Source organism: Aricia agestis, chromosome 11 (genome assembly GCF_905147365.1).
Source record: "Aricia agestis chromosome 11, ilAriAges1.1, whole genome shotgun sequence".
Classification (NCBI taxonomy): Eukaryota; Metazoa; Arthropoda; class Insecta; order Lepidoptera; family Lycaenidae; genus Aricia; species Aricia agestis.
The window spans coordinates 337478-363432 of NC_056416.1; the positions used below are offsets into that span (position 1 = coordinate 337478).

At 38.6% G+C, this 25955-nt stretch overlaps 1 protein-coding gene across 1 annotated transcript in view; it reads left to right on the forward strand.

Annotated features, from left to right (window-relative positions):
* The window catches only part of LOC121731638 (somatostatin receptor type 2-like), a 113597-nt gene that overhangs the window by 43618 nt on the left and 44024 nt on the right, over positions 1–25955 (forward strand). Inside the window, exon 3 of the mRNA XM_042121183.1 lies at positions 11555–11595. The gene's annotated coding sequence lies outside the window, so the exon portion shown is untranslated. The remainder of the gene's footprint in view (positions 1–11554; positions 11596–25955) is intronic.

Consider the following 25955-nt stretch of genomic DNA (forward strand, 5'->3'; position numbering starts at 1 on the left):
ATTCGCCAATAGATGTCAAGAAGAGTCATATTTTTTCAGTTTATCGATTATCGATAAAACACGAATAAAAAGACATTTTCTGAAAATGATTCCTAGCTAGATCGATTTATCGCCCCCGAAACCTAAATACCTAATATACAAAATTTCATGAAAATAGTTGGAGCCGATTCCGAGATTCATATATATATACATATATATATATATATATATATATATATATATAAATTAATTTGGCGCTAGTCGGAAACAGAACAAGGCTGATACTTACTCGTGGATGAGCGTTAATTATCTCATTTCATACATTCCCCGGCCGCCATACAAAGACGGTCGGATCCACTCGACTTAAGTGCCTGTTGTGCGCTGCAAACCTAATGTAGGTGTCATGCGTAGACCTGCACAATACACATGTAATTAGGCATATTTTTTGAACAACGTGTCTCTGAGCTCTAGCAGTAATTATCAGGTATATTATATTCATCTACATCACGCCCGCAACTATGTTGCACCAAAATTCGTTCATCCTGCAGGAACCGTACATTTTACGGGATATACAGTACTCTATTTCCTTACTCGGGACTCAACGTATCTCCACACCAAATTTCAACAAAATCGGTTCAGCGGTTTGGGCTTGAGGAGGTAACAGACAGACACACTTTCGCATTTAGAATATTAGTTATGGATTAGCGGGCTGGTATCCAATTATTGTCTCTCCGATATTCCGGGTCTATATTTTGTCCCGGGGCTGCAATCCCGGTACCGTAACCGCGACATCCCGGTCCCGGTCAAGCACATTGTCGCCACACCGCCGCGGGCCACGCAAGATATAACCTCGCCAAATGAGCACAATAATTAATATCTTAATTAGCGCGTGTAAGCTCTAATGACCGTGATTATAATCTCCGTTTCACGGGACACGTGCCGCCGTGAGCCGGAATTTTGCCTTAATTACACGTTGTTCGCGAAATCTATATTAATAATTTCTTCCAGGGGTACGATAGAGTCGATCGAAACCTTATATAAATAATAGAGAATAAAAAAAAAATTCAAGTCGATAACATATATCCGCAAAATTCAGATTTTGAAGAATTTCGTTAAATTCTAATGGCACTGACAAACAAACTTCGCGCGCCATCTTGCTGTAAACTCATGCAGTCGGCAGTCATGGCGCACCATAGCGCACCCTTTTTGTTTTTATGTATTGGAACGAAGTTCCTTTTGGCGCGTTCGGCGTAAAGAGGGCTAGACAGAACGATATTTGACCTCGACACTTTTTTATTAGTACTTAAATGAGTTAAACACGAGCAAACTATTCACAAGAAACTATCAAAAAATGAAAACAAATCGTAAAATATAAGGCAGTCATCACGCGTAACCGCCCGGAACGGCCCGTAACGCCGGCCCGTACGCGCCGTTTACGACGGCACAAAATATTCATTGCTGATGAATCAATTTACTGCGCGCCCCTGGATTTTATCCCCCCGAACACTTTATGTATCGGGCGAGCGATGGGGGAGTAGAGTGCGGCTATCGACGCGAGAAGATGGGCCAGGGATTCCCGGAATCGCTCGTTACCAGCCCCGAAATGGTCCATAAAATTTTTTCGCCAATAAAATTTTAAAAACAAATATCAAAGCGAGCGTCAAAAGAAAGGAAGTCCTCGCCGAGCGGCTCGTAGTCTGTAATCTGAAGAGTCGTGTCCGACCGACACTCATTATGACTGATGTAATTAAAGAAATATTAATTAATGTTTTATTGGGACTACGAGTAAATTATTTGATATTTCGAGAGACGAAAATTTCAGCATTCTTTTAACGTAAAATTGAAGCATTTTTAGAAATTACTTCGGATATATTATTATCACCGTGTACTCAATCAAATCATATAATAAATGAAGTTAGTTTTTTATAGCTTCATCATAATTGAGGAGCTGGCGAACAGAACCGGATTAGTCTAGGAAAAAAATTACACAGTGGCTAAAAACTAGTATCAACTACTACTACTAAACTAATCCAGGGTTGTTTGAAATGAGCTTTTTAAAGCCTTCTTAAGGGGCCGACTAACCCTAAAGCGTCGATTTTATAATTCATTTTTATACTTGAAAATAAGCCCCGTATTGTTTCATTTTCTAAAATTAGATGCTACTATATATTTCCGAGAATTCGATCTGAACAAAAACACGATATCTTAAAATTTTCTCGATAGAAAAAAATCACAAAGATGCATCTAATCTTCACGAATTTTTCATTTATTGCCATAACCGTGCATTAAACTAAGTTAATATTTTAACACATTGTATAAAATTCTATCATTGAGAGATCGACCTAGCGGATTTTTAAAATGTTGTATATTTATCGAGTTATTGAGAAAATACTAATTTGGCGATGATTCCGCGCCGTCCTTTTTCACCTGGCATATGAAAGACGGGCGTGAGTGTGAAGAGAGAAGGACGATGTTTGATTTTTGGGGTTAGTCGCTCTCTTAACTGGTTTTGATTGAAAATATTATTAACAAGGCTTGAAGCAGATTAGTCAAGAGAAGACGATTCGAAAAAAATACTTTCGCACTCCGGTGGACTTGACCGGTTTTGTTTGCCAACTCCTGAATTGATAAGCAAAACGTTAAATTAATAACGTAACCGTAACATAGAAAGTTTTAAAGCTACCTGTAATATTCTTTCAACAAGGATGAACAGAAAATGTAAGATTGAATCTTGAAACAACAACGGCGAACTAATAACTGAGTTAAGTGACCTCCCCTACCCAAGTTCGTCAGGAGGCAGGTTAGCTAGACCCTTTAGCCGAGACATTTTCTTTATCGATTCCTTATAGAATCGTCGATCAAAATGTATGGAATTGACATAAGTGTTCGTTAATATGATTTTGACGTTCAACTCGTCTAATGTCAATTCCATAAATGTTGATCAGCGATTCTATAAAGAAACGATAAAGAAAACATCTCGGCTACAGGCTCCAGTACATCAGCTACCCCTTTCGGCCCAACAACTCTTATTTTGCAGGATCCAACTTTCCCGGGAGTTCTTTTGATGGCGTAATTACATATTGCTTTGAGAATTAGCGGTGTAATTGTTACTTATCCCCTAAGTGGTGCTCTGTTATACAGGACGAGCAGACAATGTAATTACAACTCAAAGTTACATTTTTAACAACAAAGATGCTTTTGGAAAGCGAGCGATACGGTCTACAGATTGCAATTTTCGCCCTTTAACAATAGAAAACGTAACAAAATATATTTTTATGAACAAAAATATTATTGTTATTGTTTTTTTTAATATGTTGAGCAATATCTCAACATGTTCTGAACTGAAGTCGACCCATCTCGTACATGTGTACGACTTACGAGGCATGGGTCGAGTTCAGTTGTTGTTGTCACGGAGGCAACACTCAACAGTCTCTATCTCTAGCCAAGTAGTTTCAGACTATAGTAAAGGTTGTGTTTGATCGTAATAATATTTAGAACTCTATATTCGCGGATACAACTTTATCGTTAACTGTACATTAAGTGGTTCGATTAACGAAAAACCAAAATTGCTCTGAAATATTAAAACGAGAGATTGCAGGTCGTCAATAAAGTATCGATAAAGCGTCCTCGGATTTGAGCACAATAATGATCAGATTTTTGACGTGGGAGAGCCATGCTCCGCCACGAATGAGCCGGCTCGACCGGAGAAATACCACTCGCTCACAGAAAACCGGCGTGAAACAGCGCCTGCGCTGTTTCACGCCGAGTGAGTGAGTTTACCGGAGGCCCAATCCCCTACCCTTTTCCCTTCCCTACCCTCCCCTATTACCCTATTCCCTCTTAAAACGGCAACGCACCTGCAGTTCTTCTGATACTGCGAGTGTCCAATGTCCATGGGCGACGGAAGTTGCTTTCCATCAGGTGACAAGTTTGCTCTTTTGACCCCTTATTTCATAAAAAAAAGATCCGATAATTGATGTGAGATCCTACTGACATTTAGCAGACCTTACATCTTACTGGGCTTACAAATGTTCGCAGAATATCTCCGAAATATTTTTATTCGAAGGACACGTCGTTTCTTTTGTATTATGTTCTAACATCGAAACGTAATACTAAATGAGGTTTCGTTGATGTCGGCCCTATATTTAAAGCAGATTATTAGTTAAAGCAGAAATTAAAATGAGTGTTAAGAAAATAAGATGGTACAATGTATAAAAGCACGTCAAATATTTTGTCTAGATAATATAATATTATCTACGTGCGAATTAAATTCAATATAATATATTACAGTCGATATTTCAGTAAACATGCTGTGACCTACTAAAATTAAACGCAATTCTAAGCTCATCGTAGTTATGGGCCATTACAGACATTCCTCTCGGCCTATTGGCCTATAATTAAATACCAATATAGTTAATATTAATTCTATGAATAGTAATCGAGGTAATATAGCATGGAGTAATTGAATTGGATATGCATTAGCCCGCAATGAGGCCGCTGTGTGGCGCGCTGTGATAATCAAATTCTGACAAAACATCATCAGAGGGCCTAGACAAGCGGCAAGCGATTATAGTAAACGCCAACTCCAACGCCACAAAATGTATGGGATTTGACATTAGTATTCGCTAGCGAAGCGATGACTTAAGTCAAATCGCATACATTTTGTTAGCGTTTACGATAATCGCTTGCCACTTGTCTACTAGGGCAGCTCTTTTAAATAACTATTTCCGTAAGGTAAAACCACGGTATTTCTCTTAATCTTAATGTATCTCTTAATTTACATGCGAGTTTTTAAAGAGAAATATCAAAAGAATAAGACTATTTTATGATAGACAAATTACTTTTTAACTTGAAAACTTGTAGTAAGGTAGTGTAGAAGAAATAGCGTACTTCTCAGTCCGAAAAGTGTATCGAAGACGATAAGTAAAGCAGGTGGTTGCTGCTGCTGATTCTTTTGGACGATGATGATTCACGCGAGCTTTCAAATTAGACCAGTTAACATAAAGTTAAATACGTTTGATTAAAGTAAGCGAGCCATTTAAACTCTAAAGTCTAAACCTCAGGCGGGTCGACAATAAATTCGCCGCGGACGTTGCAATAGAGCTTACCGACCGCAATTAGGTCCGACCCGACCCGACCCGACCCGACGCCAAAACCTTTACTTTAGTATTAATAAAATCGATCTCATTAGTAGATTTGCATCTATCAGTAGCTATTGACGGGGCTGTTTGCAAAGATTTCGTTGCGAAAGATAATTAGTCGAGAATTCGAAAGCGTGTGTTGCTTCAAGCACGAATGTTACTGGAATCGATGCAGCATCGTAGATATGACATGAGAATTGGACAATAAAAATTGAAAATAGAGTTTACGACTAATCGATCTGTCTGCAAAACTGATAACTTTTGTACGAGACAAGTCTGTGATTATAACTTAAGGCCGTCTCCCGAGCAAACGAACTTGACCATACATTTGCCGCGTTGCCGAGATCGTACCAAAACCCTATTTTTTACTTATCTTAGTTCAAAATAGACCTAAAAAAATAAAACGTGGAATATGTAATTTATGATATTGTAGATAATTATATTGGCGTGTGTTTCGAATAAAAGTAATTTATAAATAATAGGGAGATACTGAATGTATGCTTGAATTTTAATAAATTGGTTTTACTTTAGAAGCTGATATCATGAGTATAATAAACAAAAATAGGAAATTAATAACTTGGAAAGGAATGTTCGTATACTGAAGATTATTGGTGTATTTTTATTATAATTTTGTAGTTTTCAAATTATAAGTTATAAAGCTCTAAAAAGCGGTAAATTAAGGCATCTCCTTACTTACAGGCGGGGGACCGCCTTAAAAGAAGCCTATGTTCGTTCTATTGATTTGTTTTTATGTTTTGTGCTTTTCAAAATTTACTTGAATTTGAAAAACTTTTCAATATAAACATCGAAACATACAAACAAAATATCTCTCTTTATTTTATTTGTGTAAAAGTAAAAGAGTCACAACACGGATTACCAAATTTTGTATCCCGGTCCTATCGATTTTTACCTCTGATACTTTCCAATTCATCATACCCACCGATAACGGATGTTATATTTTCAGTCTAGAATGATCCATATCTCCGAGTTATAATTATTCAATCCTGTCACCCGAAAATATTCTGGGAACGACTTAAAAAGATTTCGTAAGGTGATCTATTTGAGCGTACATTTCTATCTTACCAGCGTAAGGACGGGGCCTTTCGGCAGAAGTTAACGTCTTTACAGCGAGCATAATATATTATGCTCGGACATGACTTGCAAAATAACGTCAGCTAACAGCAGGAGTCAGCAGCAACGATTAGTGCTTAGCAATCGTCGTTTTTAAAAACAGATCTGGTAGTTTCGTGAAATACCAATATTTTCGCCTATAGGTTTTGTTGTACTTGTACTAAGAACGTTTCAATGTTCTAGCGATGTGTCAGGCTTATCCCTACTTGGGAAATCGTTGGGCATTATATTTTAATTGCAGTAGGCAACTCCTAACGAGGCTCTTTGTTGAGTAACGACGTTACCGTGTTACCGCGCTGAATGTAATGCTGTTACTGTAATGAGGAATCGAAGGCCGGATCTCGGTAATGAGGGCTATTTTTAAATTGTGGAGCGGGTCAAATTATAAAATTTGTTGGGCGTAAAAGGATGAGAGAATGACTGACTGGGAAAATGTGTCGGTAGGACTTATCTTACGCAAAAGTTATGCCTGCACAGGCGTCATTCGAAAGAATTGATTTTCGATTTTGCGCCGGTTGCCTGCGAAGGCTCAAAACTACACAGGTCTATCCTCAGGGATCTCTCCGATAGACCGTAGCATGTATGGCAGCCATGAAAATGACCAAACACAAGCAACTGTACTATCAGATAATCTGATAAATCGACAGTTATATCAAACCCAGCAAAAAGATCACGACTGACATTGTTTCCATTGAGAGCGACCAGATAACTTAGATCCACCACCAACTTATAAAATATTTTTTCGGATTGTACATAATACCACAATACTCTCATCTGACGTTATTATTTTATAACGGCAGTTTACATTATTCCAATCCAGTTATCAAATCCAATCTGGATTTCTACTGAAGTAAAGGAAACGGGCACTGGAATACCTTGGGATGAAATCAGTGCATTCTAGTATCCGTTATATATATTTACTCCAATAAATATATATATTTACTCCAATAAATTTTCAGCGCTTAGTTGGATTACTGGCTAAAGTTGTGTGTGTATGTCTCTCTTACCCCACCTGTTTTTAATCACAAACCAAAGTTATCGACACGTGTCGACACTCGCTACCAAAGTGTTACTCAAATCTTTTCGCCATAATTAAGCGATAACACACGTCGCGATAACACTATCTGGCGTACATATTATTAGATAACTGTTGGTTTACCGGCGAAGCTAACTCGTACAACTTGTAAGGTGGTTTAGAGGAACTCATTCAATTTCAATTTCATAAAGTGTAGTACGGCTGTGCTACTCAGAGTTAGTTAATTTAACTGTCGAGTTTTAAAAACATTTTGGCTAATACAAAAACAAAAATAATATGACATTCGACTCGATAGTTCTTATAGTATGTACATATCTAATAAATACATTATATTTGAGGTATTAAAATATGGTCATATTAGAAATTTAAACCATGTTGTTTACCATTACCCTTTCCTTAATTTAATTCGGAATCAATAAGATTAAATCTAAACATAGTATAAACTGTTGTTGTGGCGGCGAACCAAACTTAAATCAGTGTCACGTGAGGCGCTGGTCCGCGGGCAATAAATCAGCTGAGGTCAAGTGTACGGGGGGGAGGTCCCTCCACGCGGATGGGGGGGGACCAAACGTAGATTGATCACACTTCCTCCGACAAACATCAACATGTCATTGAGTAATGACGTTCGGAGGTGTTGTGTAAATTTAAATAGATGCCTTCTCTCGGTACCTATACTACATTATAGATGCTAGGTCCAGTGAAGTTTGGACATGTAAAGATCGCTTAGGTTTGAAGTAAGTAGCTGTTTATTTTGGGTGGTTGTTGAGATAATAATTTAAGTCTCTTTGAACGTTAACTTTAGCTATACATTGCGTCCTAAATCTGTAATTTTAATAATTTTCTTTAATTTTCTTCTGTTTAGAAGAAAATGGATAATACTTCCCATTTTCTATCAAGCCCCAAAACAAGTGATCAGTCAGTCGAACTGTTACGGTTGAACAAACCTTTAACTAATAACTATCGTCCTAAACTAAAAAAGTTACGTCTCGGATTTCTATATCACATATTTCCTTTAGGCTGTATCGTTCAATCAAGGCACAACAGCGGTAATACTTACCGATGGTCCTGTCGGGGAAATAGAGCGGGGCTTAGCCGCGAGTTATTGGCCAGAGATTGACCAAATTGGGCCGCAGCCAGCGCCGCCCGCCGCCGCCCGCCGCCGCCCGCCGCTCGCCGCCCGTCGGTTCACTTTCATTTTTCACCCCCATTTCCTTTGTCGGCCATCCGTAATCCGCATCAACTCGGGTATCGTCTGTAATCAAATTATGCTTATGAAACTCTTATTAATTCTTGCGAAAAAGAAACAACTTTTGGGAATAATGTTTGATTATGAAATAAAAAAAATAGTAATTTGAAAATGATTTTATGAAATAATTAAATTCAATTTAATAATTTCATGAAATCATTTTCAAGTGAAGCTTCTTAAAATCATAGAGGAAGTTAAACACATGAATTTTTCAACCAAAAAATAACAAGGAAAGTGTTCCGAGTGAGTGCTATTATCTTAACAAAGAAAAAGTAAACTCCCATTTTGATTTCCCGGAGGCGGCCGGAGGTAACTTTTGATAATTAAATTGTGACCCCAAGGTGTGTACTGGAGCGGACGATGTTGAATCACGCCAGGGGTCTACCCCCGGGCGCCGACACCTCGGTAATTGACGAACAAACCGACGATAATTAGGTAAATTTAACTCGTATTAATAAATTAAGCATCGCTTGGAGCGAGCCTGCGATATACAAACTTAACTTTCTTGTTAAATCTTAATCTTACGTTCCAAACCGCATTTTAACCAATGTTTTGATTAAAATATCTAATAAGTAATAGCTCCCATTCTGGTTTCAGAGGTAAGACAATTTTTTATAGAGTACAAACGTGTGTCAAGTTGTCAACTTACCGAGAGTTAGCTCGAAGCTAATACAATATACACGACTAGAGAGAGACAGGTGCAGCCTCTAACATGCCTATCTGACACAACATAGCTTATTTATTATCTTTCTTGTACTCTTATTAACAGAGAAAAAAAGACAATAGAACCTAAAAGTTCAGTCACCTGCACTTAGCAGTCAAGAAACTCGGAGAGCGCCACGGATGTAGACAAACAGATTCACAATCGTTAACTTTTACGATCGCATTTATATGTAATTATACATGACATGTGACCCCACGTGACCCCGCGTGACCCCGCCCGAGGTTGTAAAGTTTATGTGCTGTGTCCGGTACATGCGATGTTTTATTCATCTGCGGTGGACTCTGGATGGCCAGACTATTGTTTACCCATTAACAACGCCGGAGACAAGCTTTAACTTCCGCGTTACGAGTACACGTCGAGCTGATACATTATAGCTTACCAAACTTTACCATCCAATCTTCGATCTGGGTAGATGTGATGTTTATGAAGAAAGCGCTCGAATCAAAATATCTAGATAATTAAGAATTTTACAACTGCCAACAAACTACAATGTTACGTCTTAAACATAATCGGTCTTACCACAAAAGATTTAAACATCTATTGAACAGTTGTTTTGACACCATTTCGTACTGAGTTTTTTCTAATCAACTTAAGAGTCCGTATACGAAATTTTTCCGAAATTTTGAAGAAAACGATAGAAATAATCTATATAGATAAAATTCTATCCAATTCCAGAAAAAAGAAAAAAAAAACAAATTGTGCCAAAAAACACGATTCAAAACAACCTAAATCTCACATTATATTACTCGCCGCAAGGCTAATGTGAGATTTAGGTTGTTTTTTTTTTTTTTTTTATTATAAAATTGGGGCTGTCTATGGACTGTTCGTCCATATCCTTTTTTTTTAAAAAAAAAAGGGTTTAGTTTGTCGACTTTCTCAACAGTACATTGTATTTTTTTGACGTCAATACAATCCATAAACAGGTGATATTCTAAACCTTTTACAGCAAATATCACAAAACTGTCGCGGGTTTGAGTTGGATTATTTAAAAATACTTCAAAATCAAAAATATACCTCCAACATTAGATAATAATTGAAATGATCTTACATGTTGCGCATTAAAACTTATAGAGATACTGTATTTTAACTGTTAAATCACGTCTGTTAATTAGCGAAATCGGCAAAATTTCGTATACGGACTCTTAAATCTTTTGTAGTAAGACCGAATATGTCCTACAAAGTAGATATATAGAGGTATAATACAACAGAAGACAGCGAGAGTAGAAAAGATTTTTGAATCATTAAGGTTCCCTGTGAGCTTTTAAAGACGCCCTGAATATTTCATTAGACGTCAGTAATAACGCACTTATTTCAATAACCTGAAGAATACTCGGAAAATAACAGAAAAGAAAATATTGCAAAGCGAATATTTGATATCTCCCCCTTCAGTATTAACTTTTACGCAAAATACTTATACTCCATATTCTATGCTATGAATTTCCGTTAAGCCTGATTGTATTAGCCAGTTGACTAGTGAGCAGGTGAGGCGTGCGACCACGATCATGTCGTGACGTGGGCGGCGATGTTGTGGGCGGGCGGGCGGCCACCCGACCATATTTTATTTGCTGAGCCTCTCGACTGGAAATCCGCTACAAATGTGTGCTATGCAATGTGTATAATTTGCCTTAGGCTGACTAGTATTAGCTGACTGCTACCACCTTAGTATAATATCAAATATGTAATGTTAGAGGAAATATGTTGAGGCTAACAGTTATTAGAGTAATTCAGGTTGCACATTAAACATGCCTATTTTAGAAGAAATAAATTTTAGGCATTTTGTTTGTCAAATGTTTGTATCAACTATGATTAGTTTTGAAATCATTGGCTTGCACATTTTTTTATGAAATCAGCAAATGGGTCACCTGATGGAAAGCAACTTCCGTCGCCCATGGACACTCGCAGCATCAGAAGAACTGCAAGTGCGATGCCGGCTTTTTAAAAAGCCGGTTGCCGGTAAGAGTATGGAAGGAAATAGGGAAAGGGGTAGGGGATTGGGTCTCCGGTAAACTCACTCACTCGGAGAAACACAGCGAAAGCGCTGTTTAACGCCGGTATTTCTCCGGTCGAGTCGGCCCATTCGAGCCGAAGCTTATCTCTCCCACGTAAATAATAAACTATAATACTCATCACGCTAACATAATTTAACTAAATTGTGGAAGTAAATGAAACGATTAACAAATTACCTTACTCGTATAATATCTTACTCTGGTGATTCTTCTTTATGAGTTATGACATAATATTATACAAATTATTCTGATCATTTTACACCTTTTTAAATAAAAGTTGCATTGTTTCAGATGAGATCGTGATTATAAGAAGAAGCAGCCACTAAATACTGGTAAGTACTCAGTACGAATTATGTTTAAGATAACATTTTTCATTCGCTACACGAAAGAAAGCAATTACGACATGCTTTTGAATTAATTAATTTAACATGAAAGCTCCTTTTTCAAAAGAGAAAAAATTAATTTCATAGTTTAAGCATCTGAAGTAGCTAAGATAATTTGTGTCTTCTAGTAAATAATTTAAGCGCCACAAATAAGAGAGTAAAATATGAACTCTTCTCAGAACAAAACTTTCAACTCTAAGCTTTATTCAATTAATTTAAAACATACTTATTGCACTTTGTTTATTTGTTTGTTTACAGTTACAACACCCGCTAGATAAAACATTTTAGATCATACATTTTGTGTATGGTACATTTTTCTTCTTTGCACATTATCATTAATTCTTAGCATTACGTGTTGTATAGTTCTTTGTTAGGATTAAGTTACATTCTAATATTTAGATTAAATGAAACCTGTAAATACATTGTAGAATGTACATCTACGTGGTCCAGCGTATTTGTCGGACGTTAGATAAACACGGGTTTTCGGCGCTAATGGCAGGATAAATATTATTCCCGGATCGATCGGATCTAATGGATCCCGACTATAAACTGTCCCGCAGACGGCCTTTTCACTCGCGAACAAACAAACTGTTTCTTAGAAGATATCCATTTAGAAGTCCGCACACACTGAGCGATACAATGCTGGCCGCTATGTGGTTGATAGTTTGTGTTTTTTTTTTTATGAAATAAGGGGGCAAACAAGCAAACAGGTCACCTGATGGAAAGCAACTTCCGTCGTCCATGGACACTCGCAGCATCAGAAGAGCTGCAGGTGCGTTGCCGGCCTTTTAAGAGGGAATAGGGTAATAGGGGATGGTAGGGAAGGGAATAGGGTAGGGGATTGGGCCTCCGGTAAACTCACTCACTCGGCAAAACACAGCGCTAGCGCTGTTTCACGCCGGTTTTCTGTGAGAACGTGGTATTTCTCCGGTCGAGCCGGCCCATTCGTGCCGAAGCATGGCTCTCCCACGTACTTTTCAACATTGTGGATTTATTAACTACACAATGTTGAAAAATTAAATTGATGGTAAATACTTAAATTAATAGACACTCCTGTCTCCAGTCCATCACATACTATGATTTTCTGATAGTCAATTTTCTTCTTTAGGTTAGTAATTTCAAGAATTTACTACTATACGTTATACAAGAATAGAGTATTTTTTTTAAATTCGGCCAATATACAATGTGTCCCGAATCCCGATGATGTCCGATCCTTTAGTAGCCAATTTGTCAATAAAATAATACGCCATACATTAACATTAAAGGATCGGACACCGGTTTTGGGACACATTGTATAATCATAGCTTGATTTTGTTTATTTTTGTATAATATCAACGTTAACGACGAGACCAAAATATTACTATGTAGTAATGTTTTGGTCTTCTCACTTCAAAGGTCTTAATTAATCTTAATCCACCTTTATTGAAGTCGATTATTCAAACAATAATAAACAATTTGAACAAGATTCAAGTGTGATTAGACTGATAAGTAACATAGATTGAGCTTAGACTGTAGAACCAGAGTTTAATACAGTTGACCACTTATCTTTATGCGTTCGGGAAGGTGAGCAGCTATTACTCCGACAGTAAAACTGCAACTTGAAGTTAGCTGGCGGCGCGCCAGCAGTCAGCACTGTCCAGCGACTAATGCACGGCCCCAAGGAAGTGGCCACAACAGATAGCAATTGTCAGCCCAACTTCGTGACCATTAGACTGGCCTAAATTCAACATTAACTGGATTTAAGTGAACCACTTAACAGGCCCCCGCTGCCAAAAGTTAAGTCGCCAGAATTGCCACAACTAAAACAATCGTAACTTACAACAATATTGCGGCTAATGGTAATGTCAAAACATTTTTCGCGTTTTCCGACGTTTTTATTATAAACCCATTATGGCGGGCGTTTTTTATTACGTGAAGGCTTAATGGATTGCGATGAAATATAGTGTAGTGTATGCGCGGCAGTTCGTAATTGATATACATAGACGTTTTACCGCGAACCTGACGATATAAAAAACACATAATGGACGCTCTTTGTGGAGTACGCTTCAACGATATAATTGGACTTAAAAAGAAAATCGAAAATATTATGTATGACTAGCAAAAGCATCCTTAAGCCTCATTGGCCCAGATATGAGCGAACAAATATTCATCCATATCCATACTTCCATACTAATATTATAAATCCGAATGTGTGTCTGTCTGTCTGTCTGTCACCTCTTGACGCCCTAAAACGCCGATTTTATAAAAATCTGGTATGGCGATACTTTTTATCCCGGAAAAACACAAGATGACGCCCGCAGCGGAGTGTTTTGTCATGTACTTCTTAAAAGTATTTTATTTATATTAAATTCAGCATCGTAATCAATCTTGTATTGTTATTATCGGTGTCACAGGAGCTCATATATATCACCGCCGAGCCGTCTTCAACTTCGCACGCGGCGTAGGCGAACGAGGGACTTAATTGAAACCCTTAATGAACTCAAAATTGTGTTTAAATCTTCATCATCATCAACTATTAAGGTCCCCCTATAATAGTGAACAAAATATGTTGTCATGGTTTATTATGTAGATTGTAGACTGGAGAGGGCAGAGGTAGGCATACAATAACTGGAACTATGTTAAAGTTAGACAACAATGTTATCCAAATGTTAGGTACCTCGAAACAGTCTTGTCTAGACAGAGCGATGCCTACGAAACTTAGAAATAAGGTTTTCACTTGGGCAAGTTAGAGAGCTCGTTGAAGCAAATGTGTGTATTTCGGGAGCTATCCGGCGTGTAATAAACGCCTTACGCTCCGAATACAGATGAATTCGGGATCAGGAGTGGATTGGGACTGCTGGGAGGATCCGAGGATTAGGACCGAGTCATACTAACGCAGAAACGTAGCGCAGCGAATTTCTTGAAGTCTTCAATGTGCACGATTGTTTGGTGATAGTTTATGATGGTTTCATTATTCCTATAACATAGATTAAAGAACTAGCTAAAAGCCGAGCTTTGTGAGGGCTCGCGTCGTCACACCTTAACCGACTGATGATAACACATCTACATATTATAAATAAAAATTACTGTTTAAGCACAAATCAATAGACGTGATAGTTTTTCCGTAAAGTGACACAGGTACAAAATGTACAGGTTGTGGAAAGGAGACAAAACCCAGATTTGCCGACTCAGCGCTACTTTGATTTGAGCTGACCCTTAGGTCGCGGTAAGTGGTCGGGATAAAGGCCCTGATCCCGGGACCGAATCTCTTTATTAGACTCATTTCACCGGATATATCTATCAAATAAACTAAATGTTTTGTTAGTTAGGTCGACTATTGATTTGGTACTATCTAAACATACTAGGCCGAAAAAACGCGGCCGAAGTTCGGCATGATTACGCCTGCAATATATTTACGTCGCGTTATATTGTATGCGTTTGACATTGCTGACGTGATCATGCCGAACTTCCGCCGCGTTACTTCGGCATGGTGTGTTTAGACAGAGAGTTAGTTCATTTAGTTTTATTTTTCGCATCTTTGTTATGTGTCTCAAGATTCATATATCTACTTCGTACGGTGCGCGTGCAGTCAGCGTGAGACTAAAATCAGCTATGATTTCACAACTGAAACAAAATTCTGTCTACACAATAGTCCCAAACGCCAAAACTCGTCGTTAATCTTTGTGTCAGAAATGACACAAGTTAAATCTGTAAAGTTCTGTGTTGAAGCATGTTGTATATCACGCGTATGATCACGTATCACATCCATCACATCACATCTATCACGCCGGCGGGCGGCGGGCCGGTGTCGAGGCGGACGATTTCAATCACAACATCGGACGAACTTTGATAAAGTGCGTCGATTACACGCGACACTTGTGCGAGATTTTTGACAACGATAAATTTGTTTACCTCGCATTTCGTACATCGTTATCATTTACATTTTACAACCATTTGAAAAATATAAACACCAATTTAGGGTAACCAAAATTTAAATTAATAGATTTTTACAGTTTGTGAAGTTCACAAGCAACCACATAGAAACATTTGCTCCCGTGCTAGATGCCGTTTTGCTCCATCCATCTATTTGTCAATCATCAGATAATCAAAGTATTATCTTTAGGTATCCCGCATCGCCTTGTCCAATTCCATCCTATGGTAGAGAATGACTATATCGCGGTCATATCTCTATTAATATTTTAAGATTGTTTACACTTCAGAATGAAGAATAAAAGAATTGTTGAGCCGTCATAAACGCGTTGATCTCACCGCGTGGCGTGGCCTCACAGGAGTGTTGTAAACATCTCCGACGTGTTTCAACAAACCGTTAATTCGCGGTGTTTACAGTAGAGTAGGTATAGTTGTTTACAGTATGCACCGGGCGCGCAGCAGCAGGTGGGCCCGGCCGGTCAGCGCCGCGCCTCGACTGTTGACGTCTATTTTAGATTTTATATTGAAGGAAATGTACCGTTTACCTTCACTTAGAATCATTAGCAGAATATTTCCCATGGAACGTGGAAAACACATTTTAAGTTTATTAGTGTTGGAGGATCCTATTGATTATGACATAGAATTCTCAGTAACTCATGTAAATCAGACCTTAGACAATATACGAGTTCGTTAGCCGACCTCCAAGTACCGAAAAGGTGATATAGAACAGTGGCAGACGTTTTACTAGGAAAACATGACGACCACAGACTACAAAAACAACAGAAGTAATGAAATACGTGACTCTATCAATCCCGGCTTAGTATTCCGCGCCGATATTCAAAATCTCCGGCTAGACGTACGTCAGACGAACTTTATTGAAACACCTCCCCGCACCCTGGCTATATGACGAGATCAAAATCTTAATATCGCAAAAACACAAAGCCAAATCTAAATTTAAAAAAAGCGGCACTGAAGAGCATCGGGAGAAATACTTAAAACTTAGAAATCGCTGTAACAAAGTTGTCAGAGACGCTCAACGACGCCACATACACGCTACCGTCGAGAACTGCGACCCTGCCAAAGTCTGGAAATTTCTAAAAACCCTAGGAGTTGGTAGTAATTCTGATCATTCTTTGTCAGTCAGTAGCTTCGATAAAGATCTCCTTAATAACCAATTCACTTCTCCTAATAGCCCACTTGACTACAACTCTAAAACTCAATTAATACAGCATCTGACTACCTTACCTACACCTGACTACCCTCCTTTCCACTTTTCCCAGGTCACTGTTGTTGAAATAAAAAAGAAAGTTAAAGCAATCTCCTCTAACGCTATTGGCGAGGACAATATCAGCAAAAAGATGATTTCTCTAGTTCTAGACGAGATTGCTCCCACCTTAGAACACATTTTTAACTTCTCTTTAATAAACGGCGTGTTTCCGAGCATCTGGAAAGCAGCGCAAATTTTACCCCTGCCAAAAAAAAGTAAGCCTGCCTCACCGGCTGATTTCCGACCTATCGCTATTCTCCCTTTTCTATCGAAGGTCCTGGAAAAATTGATTCAACACCAGTTATCTTCATTTATTAATAAATTCAACCTGCTGAGCGATTATCAGTCCGGATTTAGGCCTGGGCACAGCACTACAACAGCACTAGTCAAGGTCACAGACGACATCCGATGTGCTATGGATAACAAACAAGTTACAATCTTGGCTTTGCTGGATTTCAGCAATGCTTTTGGTAGTGTGGACCATGACATCCTTATAGGTCGTCTTAGTGCTGCTAATTTCTCACCTTCAGTGACCAACTGGTTCCGTAGCTACCTCGGGGGCGACAGCAGCGAGTTCGTGTGGATAACGAGTTCTCTTCGTGGTCCATTATCACTGCTGGAGTCCCGCAGGGTGGAGTACTACCCCCAATATTGTTCGCCTTATTCATAAACTCCATAACCTTTTTCTGTTTCTCTCGCTTTCATTTGTACGCAGACGACCTCCAGATTTACACCCAGTCTACCTTGGAAGATCTTCTTATGAAAATCAGAACATTTAATAGTGACCTTAACGCAATTTGTGAATGGAGTAAGAATAATGGCCTTTCCATCAATCCAATTAAATCACAGGTCATTATTGTAGGGAGTCAAGGATCTAAGGTTGACTGGGAGAATCTACCTCCGGTGCTCGTAGATGGAACGCCAATACCCCTTAGTAAGAAAGTGAAAGACTTGGGCGTGCTTTTGGACGATCACCTTTCCTGGTCTGATCATATCTCCTTAATCAGCAGCAAGGTGCATGCAGTATGGAATTCACTCAGGAGGCTAAAAAACGTTCTTCCAATAAAAACCAAAATTTTACTTGCCGAATCTTTGTTTTTGTCCATATTGGATTACGCGGATGCTTGTTTCACTGACATCACCGAAGAACAGTTAAACAAACTCGAGCGTCTTCAGAACATGGCAATTCGTTTTATATTTAACTTACGTAAATATGATCACATATCTGAATATCGCCTTAAACTTTCCTGGTTGCCCATTCGCCTACGACGCAACATGCGTGTTCTCACCTTGCTTTACACCCTACTATTCAACCCAAAAGCCCCTTCTTACCTTAAGTCAATATTTGAATTCCGAACGTCCGAACTTCAACTGCGCTCTATTTCCAATCTCCTTCTCCATATCCCTAAACACAACACCAATTTTTACAACAAGTCATTTACAGTCAGGGCAATACTGCTATGGAACTCCCTGCCAGCCAAAATCAGGCAAGTTAAAACTATCGAAAGTTTCAAAAAAATGCTCAAGAATCATTACCTTGGTATCTAGTAGAGATTTCGTGCGAAGGAACTGTAAGCTATAATATAATATATTACAATATAGTATTTATTTACCTTTGTGTATTATATTTTATTAAAATATATATTAGTTTGTTTATATCTAGTATTTGTGTATTAGTATATTTTTAAATAGTATTTTATCGTAACATATTTTTAGAATAGGATTTAGTGTAAGATTGTTCCTAGGTAATTAAGATGTATGATAAGCCTAATTTAATTTCTAGTTCTGTCTTATTCCAACTCAAGCTGCACTGTGTTGTAATTTGTCTCCATGCGCCAGAGGTTGCTTGGAAGAAATCGCTTCACAGCGATAAAGCCGCCTTTGTGCTCATGCCGTGTTCTTGTGAATTTCCTTTATTTCATGTTTTGTATAATATTTTGAGCACAATAAAGCATATTCATTCATTCATTCATTCATTTTTTCCCAACTTTTCCAATTTTTCGGTGCAATTCTCTTGCAATGTTCCTCATTAAAATATGATTAGATTCCAGATCGAAGAGTGCGAAAACTAAGCGGTTTTATAAGACTTCAATACTTCATTTGCCGATAAAAACCTTTTCCAATGAGAAATTATGTAAAATCCAAAGCTAAAGAACTATTTACGTGACATAGCTAGCGGATTAATACCAAGAAAGTCTAGTTTTTAAATTCTAGCTTACAGTTGAATTGTATGAAACAGACAAAGGCCATATTTTTAAATCCACAAGTCCAGCGAAAACCTGTGACGAAATATTTTTCACAATATTTATGGTGCGAGGCTATCTCTCAAAGTTATGTGTTTTTGATGGCCGCGCGTGATCTAAAGCCCCCGATTTATTTACGAGCGGAGCCGGCGCCGGCGCCAATCCCGATACAGCCCGATATGGCCCGACATTATCCGATATTGGACGGTATCTCCCAATTCACCGCGCGCCAAAGCCCGTCACAATACCTGTTGTTTTGCAGACCACGTTCGCTATGAATATCAGATTGTCGGAGCGGTTTTCGCGCTTTAAACCGTTCAGAACAAATGCGAGCTTTCATATTCTTCGCCCGCTCGTGCTGAATCTGTGATGCAGATTTGAGAATGACAACGAAAATATTCTGGTATTCTCGCGAAAACTACATTTCAATATTTACAAAGATATTATTTGTCCATTCTTATACGTACGCCTGACGATTATCATATTCGGCAGGATTCATTAGCATATAAGTTGTAGACATGTTATATGAGACACAAGATACACTAATAACAATAATGTAGGACTCACTTGCCGAGTATAATAAATTCCGCCTGAAATCCTTATAATAAACTTAATTTTCATAGCCTGCATTCATATTAAAGGCCGTAAAGTTGACCCATATAAGCTTCAGCTCGTAAAATAAATGACGTCTCGAGTGAGTTAAACTACTGAATTTTAGTTCAGTTAAATGTCCCATGGGTTCCAATTTACAATTCACACTATTTAGACGCTAACAGCAGTACACCTTGGAGCAGACCAATAAAGAGAGGGTTCAATCCTCAAAGATACAAACGATACAACACATCATAATGCATGAAGTTGTTTTTTGATATTGCACTCTATAATAAGAATCGTAAGGGCTAAGGCTGCAATCAACGTGCAGTTTTCATCTAGCTGCTCATAAAAATGATAAATGTTTCCTTTGATTTTCTTCCCGGAGTTGTGCCGTTTTAATTAGTGAGCGCAACTCCCGAGTGCTCGAGCTGGGATAACTTGTGACCGCAGTCCGCCGCGCGCCGCCCGCAGAGTAACATACGGTGGGTCAGGGGCTTTACCCGTTTAACTACACGCTCAAAAGTATTTTATACAACTAAAAGAGGAGGTTTTAAGTTGGTCTGAATATATTATTATTTTTGAACGTTTACATTTTAAAATACAAGTTGTACAGAATAGCGTAGTCTCTTTATCTTCTCTAACTAGAAAGTATATTGTACTAGATGTGAGAAGACTCGGAAATATCGACCGTACGTATCGTCCTTTTACCAATACGTCTCGCGAAGGCTAATGTATTCATCATCCAATATGCAAAGAGTGTTGGAGTTTAAACACTCAACAAGTTGGTAATCAGCCTGAGTACGTTTTACGATCTGTCTGACCTTAGCTGTATCAATCATCAATACAAGTGTACATATTTCGCCAAAACCGTGCATTTGAGGCTAAGGCCGCCATTTCGCGGTGATAACAAACTCTCCCAACAAGTTTCGATTATGTAGAGCACATTACTTGTATTATATTATATTAATGACTATAATATTGAGCAGAGATAATGTGCGTAAAGTTATTAACTTTATAATAAGTTGTATTTATTTTACCAAGATTAATTTAAGATAATTTAATTAAAATTTTTGGTACTTGGAGGTACGCGATAAACTTTTGAAACAAAATAAGTGACTTTGCTTGTATCGTGTGTTCTCAAATATAATAGGCACCAGTCCCATCCCCTCCAAATAAATGGAAAAATATTAAGCCATGAAGAGGTCCCTCAACTTTAAAAAGCCGTTTCACGTTTTTATTATAACTAGGTAAGTGGCTGAGCGTTATAGAAAAACTTTATCTAAGAAGTTCACAATCTCCGCTTTAATATCTGCCACTATCTTCTGTAAATGATCCTCATCTAGTTTTATAGGGTGCCAGTTTGCGAACGTTTCTTTTGTTCGGTCGCCGTCATCAGATTGTTTCTGAACAGTCCCGAGACTAAATTGTTAACATTTCAAACTATTAGAGACTAACTTTGAAAGTATTAATTGAAATTAGTTTTAAGTGCCTTTTCACTGCAAAACATGTTGATAACATTGATGCGAAGAAAGAGTATCTGACTATAAAATGTTATTATTTTACAAAAATTTCTAAGACTTAGACAAAACGCTAAGAACACTTTTAGTAACACTAGATGTCCCGCGCGGCTTCGCCCGCGTAAATTAGGAATTTTACGTGTTATTCTGATGAAATGTATAAGCTGTAATATTATTGTAAGAAGTTTTTGAAGTGAAAAGCGTGAAAGAGCAACAACCATCCATACATACATCCATACATCTACGTACAAACTTTCGCCTTTATAATATTGGTAGGATTGTAGTGTCAAACGTCAGTGTAAGCTGTCGCGGGGTAAGTCAACTGTCAAGTGGTTTGTGCAGCCGTCTGGTGTACTGAACCCTGCCTGTGCCTGCGCTCACAATAAAACATAATGTTATTTGTCTCATATCAACTAGTCGCACGTGTTTGTAATTACTCTTTTGGAAATAATACTATAAATACATTTTTAAATTACAATAGGCATGATGACTATTTTTTTTCTTATCGGTAATTGAAAGACACTTAAAAAATAGAAACATCGTTGAAAGAATGACTTTGATAGCCGACCGAGATAAGACAATTCAAATATCTCATAAAGAAGACCTGCCCGAAACGCTCCATACAAAGTGCTACGAAAGTATGACGTCAGTCTTTCGTAGTTTGTACGCATCGGGAGACAACTTTGTTCGACAGGTATATTAAATATTGCGATTATGAAAGTGGTTTCATAACAAAAGTTGCTTTTAATTGCATAAGTTATCGAATTGTATACATATATTAAGAAATTTAATTGAAAAAAAATTCGACTTGAATATCCAACTTTGAAGGCGCATAACAAAAAAAATACAAATACTATCAAGCTGAAATTTTGGAAACACTTATTTTTTACCGTGATTTATTTATTTTATTAACAAAATTCGCTAATCTTTGACCTTGTCATCATCCCTATTACTCGTATTAATACATATTCTAATGCAAATGGCTCAACGTTATACACAGGCCACAACAAATTAAACTATACACCAAGGCGAGTAATAACAAACACATCAACACAACACACACGAAATCAAACACAACGCACACGATCACAAACCCCAACGTCCACACAGACACACTTCACATCAACCCACAGGCCAGGAGAAATACATGCGCCAACACAATCACAGGCACACACAGAAATACAACGGGCAGTTTCAACCGAAATTGTAACACAGCCGACCCTAGAGCAAACCCAACAATTACTAGCCCGCGGACAAAACGGGGAACCGAAAATTAAACTAAGGCCGATCCCTCTCTTTATGTCTAATCCAACCGAAACATTGGGTATAACATACAGCCGTCTTAGCACTCCCAACCACGTCAACATCTCACCGGGACTAGCAGCAATCCTAAACGGAAGTACATCAAAGACGAACATGAAAATGAGCAAATATTTAGCTCTCCCAACAACTACCTTCGCTGGCCAACCATGCAGAATACTGAAATCAGACACCAAAACGATAATAGTATTCGAATGGGATGCGCAAACAGCCTTTGAACGGGCATGTTCGTCTTTGAAGGAGTTGGGAGCAATGGGAATAAGACACAGTATCACCCCACGCATAATCAGCGTAGACGCCATGTCACTGGGACAGGACAAAGGCAGGGCTGCAAATTACTATGGAATAGTAAAAGCCTCAGAACATCATGAGATAATCGTCTACGAGAACAGAGGGGATGACCTAAGCTTCCTCAAAAAGAATCGTGATGATCAGCCAGCAACGTCCCAACCCAGCAATAAGGCGAACTCATCCTCCGCAAGTGAACGACTCCAAGCATCACGGGAGACCAAAAAAGAGGATGAGAAAGAGAGAAATAAAAATGAAATTAAGAAGTCTCTAAACTCAACGGCCAAATTAAAAGCGTTTGTGGGCTCCATCAAAAAAGTACTTCATCGTGAAAGAATGATCGAGGATAAAAACACCCTTTCTCGGATCAAGGCTTCGTCACAAACAAATCGGCAGGCTTTAGCAATGGAGGCTTTTTTGAGGGAACCATCTACACAAACACCGGCAAATAAAAACAAAAGATATAGGGCCGATCTCGGGCAAGTGCTCCCGCCAAAACTCAGACTGGCCCAGAGCCCCGAAGATCATATAATAAATGCCTTCCTCGAGTTCCAGGCGATAATAAGAGCAAATAAGACCATAAAGCTCTTGACCTGCAATAAGATCATGCAGGCCTATCAGCGGAAAAATCAAAAGCTGTTAGAAGTGAGACTCGAGGATGCAAAAGCTGCCATATACGACAATGTCACCTCCACAATAATTGCCGGGGCGATGACAGGGCAGTATATGGCGGCGTTAAGTGCCGACTGCGGATTCGTGGTTCTGGACGAGGATGAGACAAAACGCACGGGGACTCTCAAATTTATCACAAAATCTGAGGATCCAATAGTGGTAATAGCGGAATGTACCAGAATAATGCTGGAAGACAGGATACTAGAAATGGCAGAAGTCCTATCTGGGGACCCCGAATCCAGCATGGACTGGGATATATTCGCGAAACCTATCAACTACTCGTGGGTCAATGGGGTTCCTGGATGTGGGAAGACAACTTGGATCATTAATAACTTCAATGAGGAAACAGACGTTATAATAACAACGACAATCGAAGCAGCCGAGGATCTAAAGCAAAGGCTATCGCTACGAACTGGCAACAAAGTTAAAGATAAAGTTCGTACCATGGCCTCTTTGCTGGTAAATGGGACAAAGGAAACCTACAAAAGGTTGATAGTTGACGAGGCCCTCATGAACCATTTCGGCTCAATCGTCATGGCGAATCAGTTAACAGGCGCCAACGATGTTATCCTCATTGGAGATATTAACCAACTCCCGTTTATAGAGCGTGAAAACCTCTTTAAACTTAATTACACTCGTCCAAACCTGGTAACCAGCATCACCCAGGAGTTGTCTTGCACACACAGGAGCCCTATGGATGTGGCATACGCCTTAAGCATGGTCTATAATAACATCTATTCATCGAAGGAAATAGTGCGGTCCCTAAAGCTAATGAAGTATTCAGGAGCGAGAATACCTAAAACCAATCTAAATACCCTGTATCTTGTCCACACACAAGAGGAGAAAGCAGCCCTCACTAATACAGGCTATGGATCGGGAACGGACTCTCGCGTCCTCACAATCCATGAAGCTCAGGGATTAACGAGTCCCTCGGTGATCATCATACAGACCAAGTCCCGAAAGCTGGCAATCCATGACAGCGTTCCTCATGCAGTTGTAGCCATATCCCGGCACACTAACACCTGTGTCTATTACACTGACACTGATGGAGACGCTGTGGCAAGCTTCATAAAAAGAGCCACGGAGGTGTCAACCGAACACATAAGAGATTATAATATAAAAATGGCTATAAAAGACAGGAACGATAAAGTCCTAAGCCACATGGCGGGTAGATTCGACACAGAACGATGTCTTTTTAACAACCTAGAAACTCCACCCAGCTTGAGTGACCCCTCTCCACCAAGCCAATGTCACAACATCTAAAGGCAAAGGGTGGAGCAGCATAAAATCTAAGGAAATCGGAAAATGTCGGATCTACTGGCCGCCACACCGACTGGGACCTCACCGTTCAAAACATTAATATTATTATTATGCAATTTATAAAACAATAAATGTATATATTTATTTATTATATGTATAACATATTATACTCTATTCTATTAAATATACATATACACACATATATAAAAAAAAAAAAAAAAAAAAAAAAGTGTCCATGGCGTGATGGACCACAATTAATTAAAATTCATAATATTATTTCAATTATCCTTGGTGCGAAAAATCTAAATAATAAAATAACAAAAAAAAGGATATGGACGAACAGTCTATAGACGGCCCCAATTTTATAATAATAAAAAAAAAAAAAAAAAAAAAATACATATTCTAAGATATACTTTTTTGAGAAACAGCGTTTATGTATTTCAGTCTTTTTCACTACAAACAGAATATTTTCTGTATAAAACCTTGAATATTTATTATGGACCCGAAAACCTGAATTATTCTAGGAAAAACGTTTAGTAAGGCTAAAAGGGGAACATACAGAGCCGACTTAGCGCGCTTGGAATAAAAACTGAAATACAGAGAAACTTGCCCGAGCTACGATCTCCTTCAATTTTGTACCTCGATACTTTGACGTGTACAGAACATATATTTTATACAATACTATTATCATAACCTTTAGTACGTATTACCACAGAATATATGTATTACAACAAGTCAACACGTCAGTTTGTGACGTGGGAGAGCCATGCTTCGGCATGAATGGGCGCAAACAGCGTTTGCGCTGTGTTTCGCCGAGTGAGTGAGTTTACCGGAGGCCCAATCCCCTACCCTATTCCCTTCCTCCCTCTCTTATTTCTTTCCCTACCTTCCCCTGTAAGTAGGAATAGGTACCCTATTCCCTCTTAAAAGGCCAGCAACGCATCTGCAGCTCTTCTGATGCTGCTAGTGTCCATGGGCGACGGAAGTTGCTTTCCATCAGGTGACCCGTTTGCTCGTTTGGCCCCTTATTTCATAAAAAAGTAAGCTTGCACATTTTGGAGCAAATGCGCCACTTTTTATTAGGGTTCCGTAGCCAAATGGCAAAAAACGGAACCCTTAAAGATTCATCATGTCTGTCTGTCTGTCTGTCTGTCTGTCCGTCCGTATGTCACGGCCACTTTTCTCCGAAACTATAAGAGCTATACTATTGAAAATTGGTAAGTAGATGTAGTCTGTGAA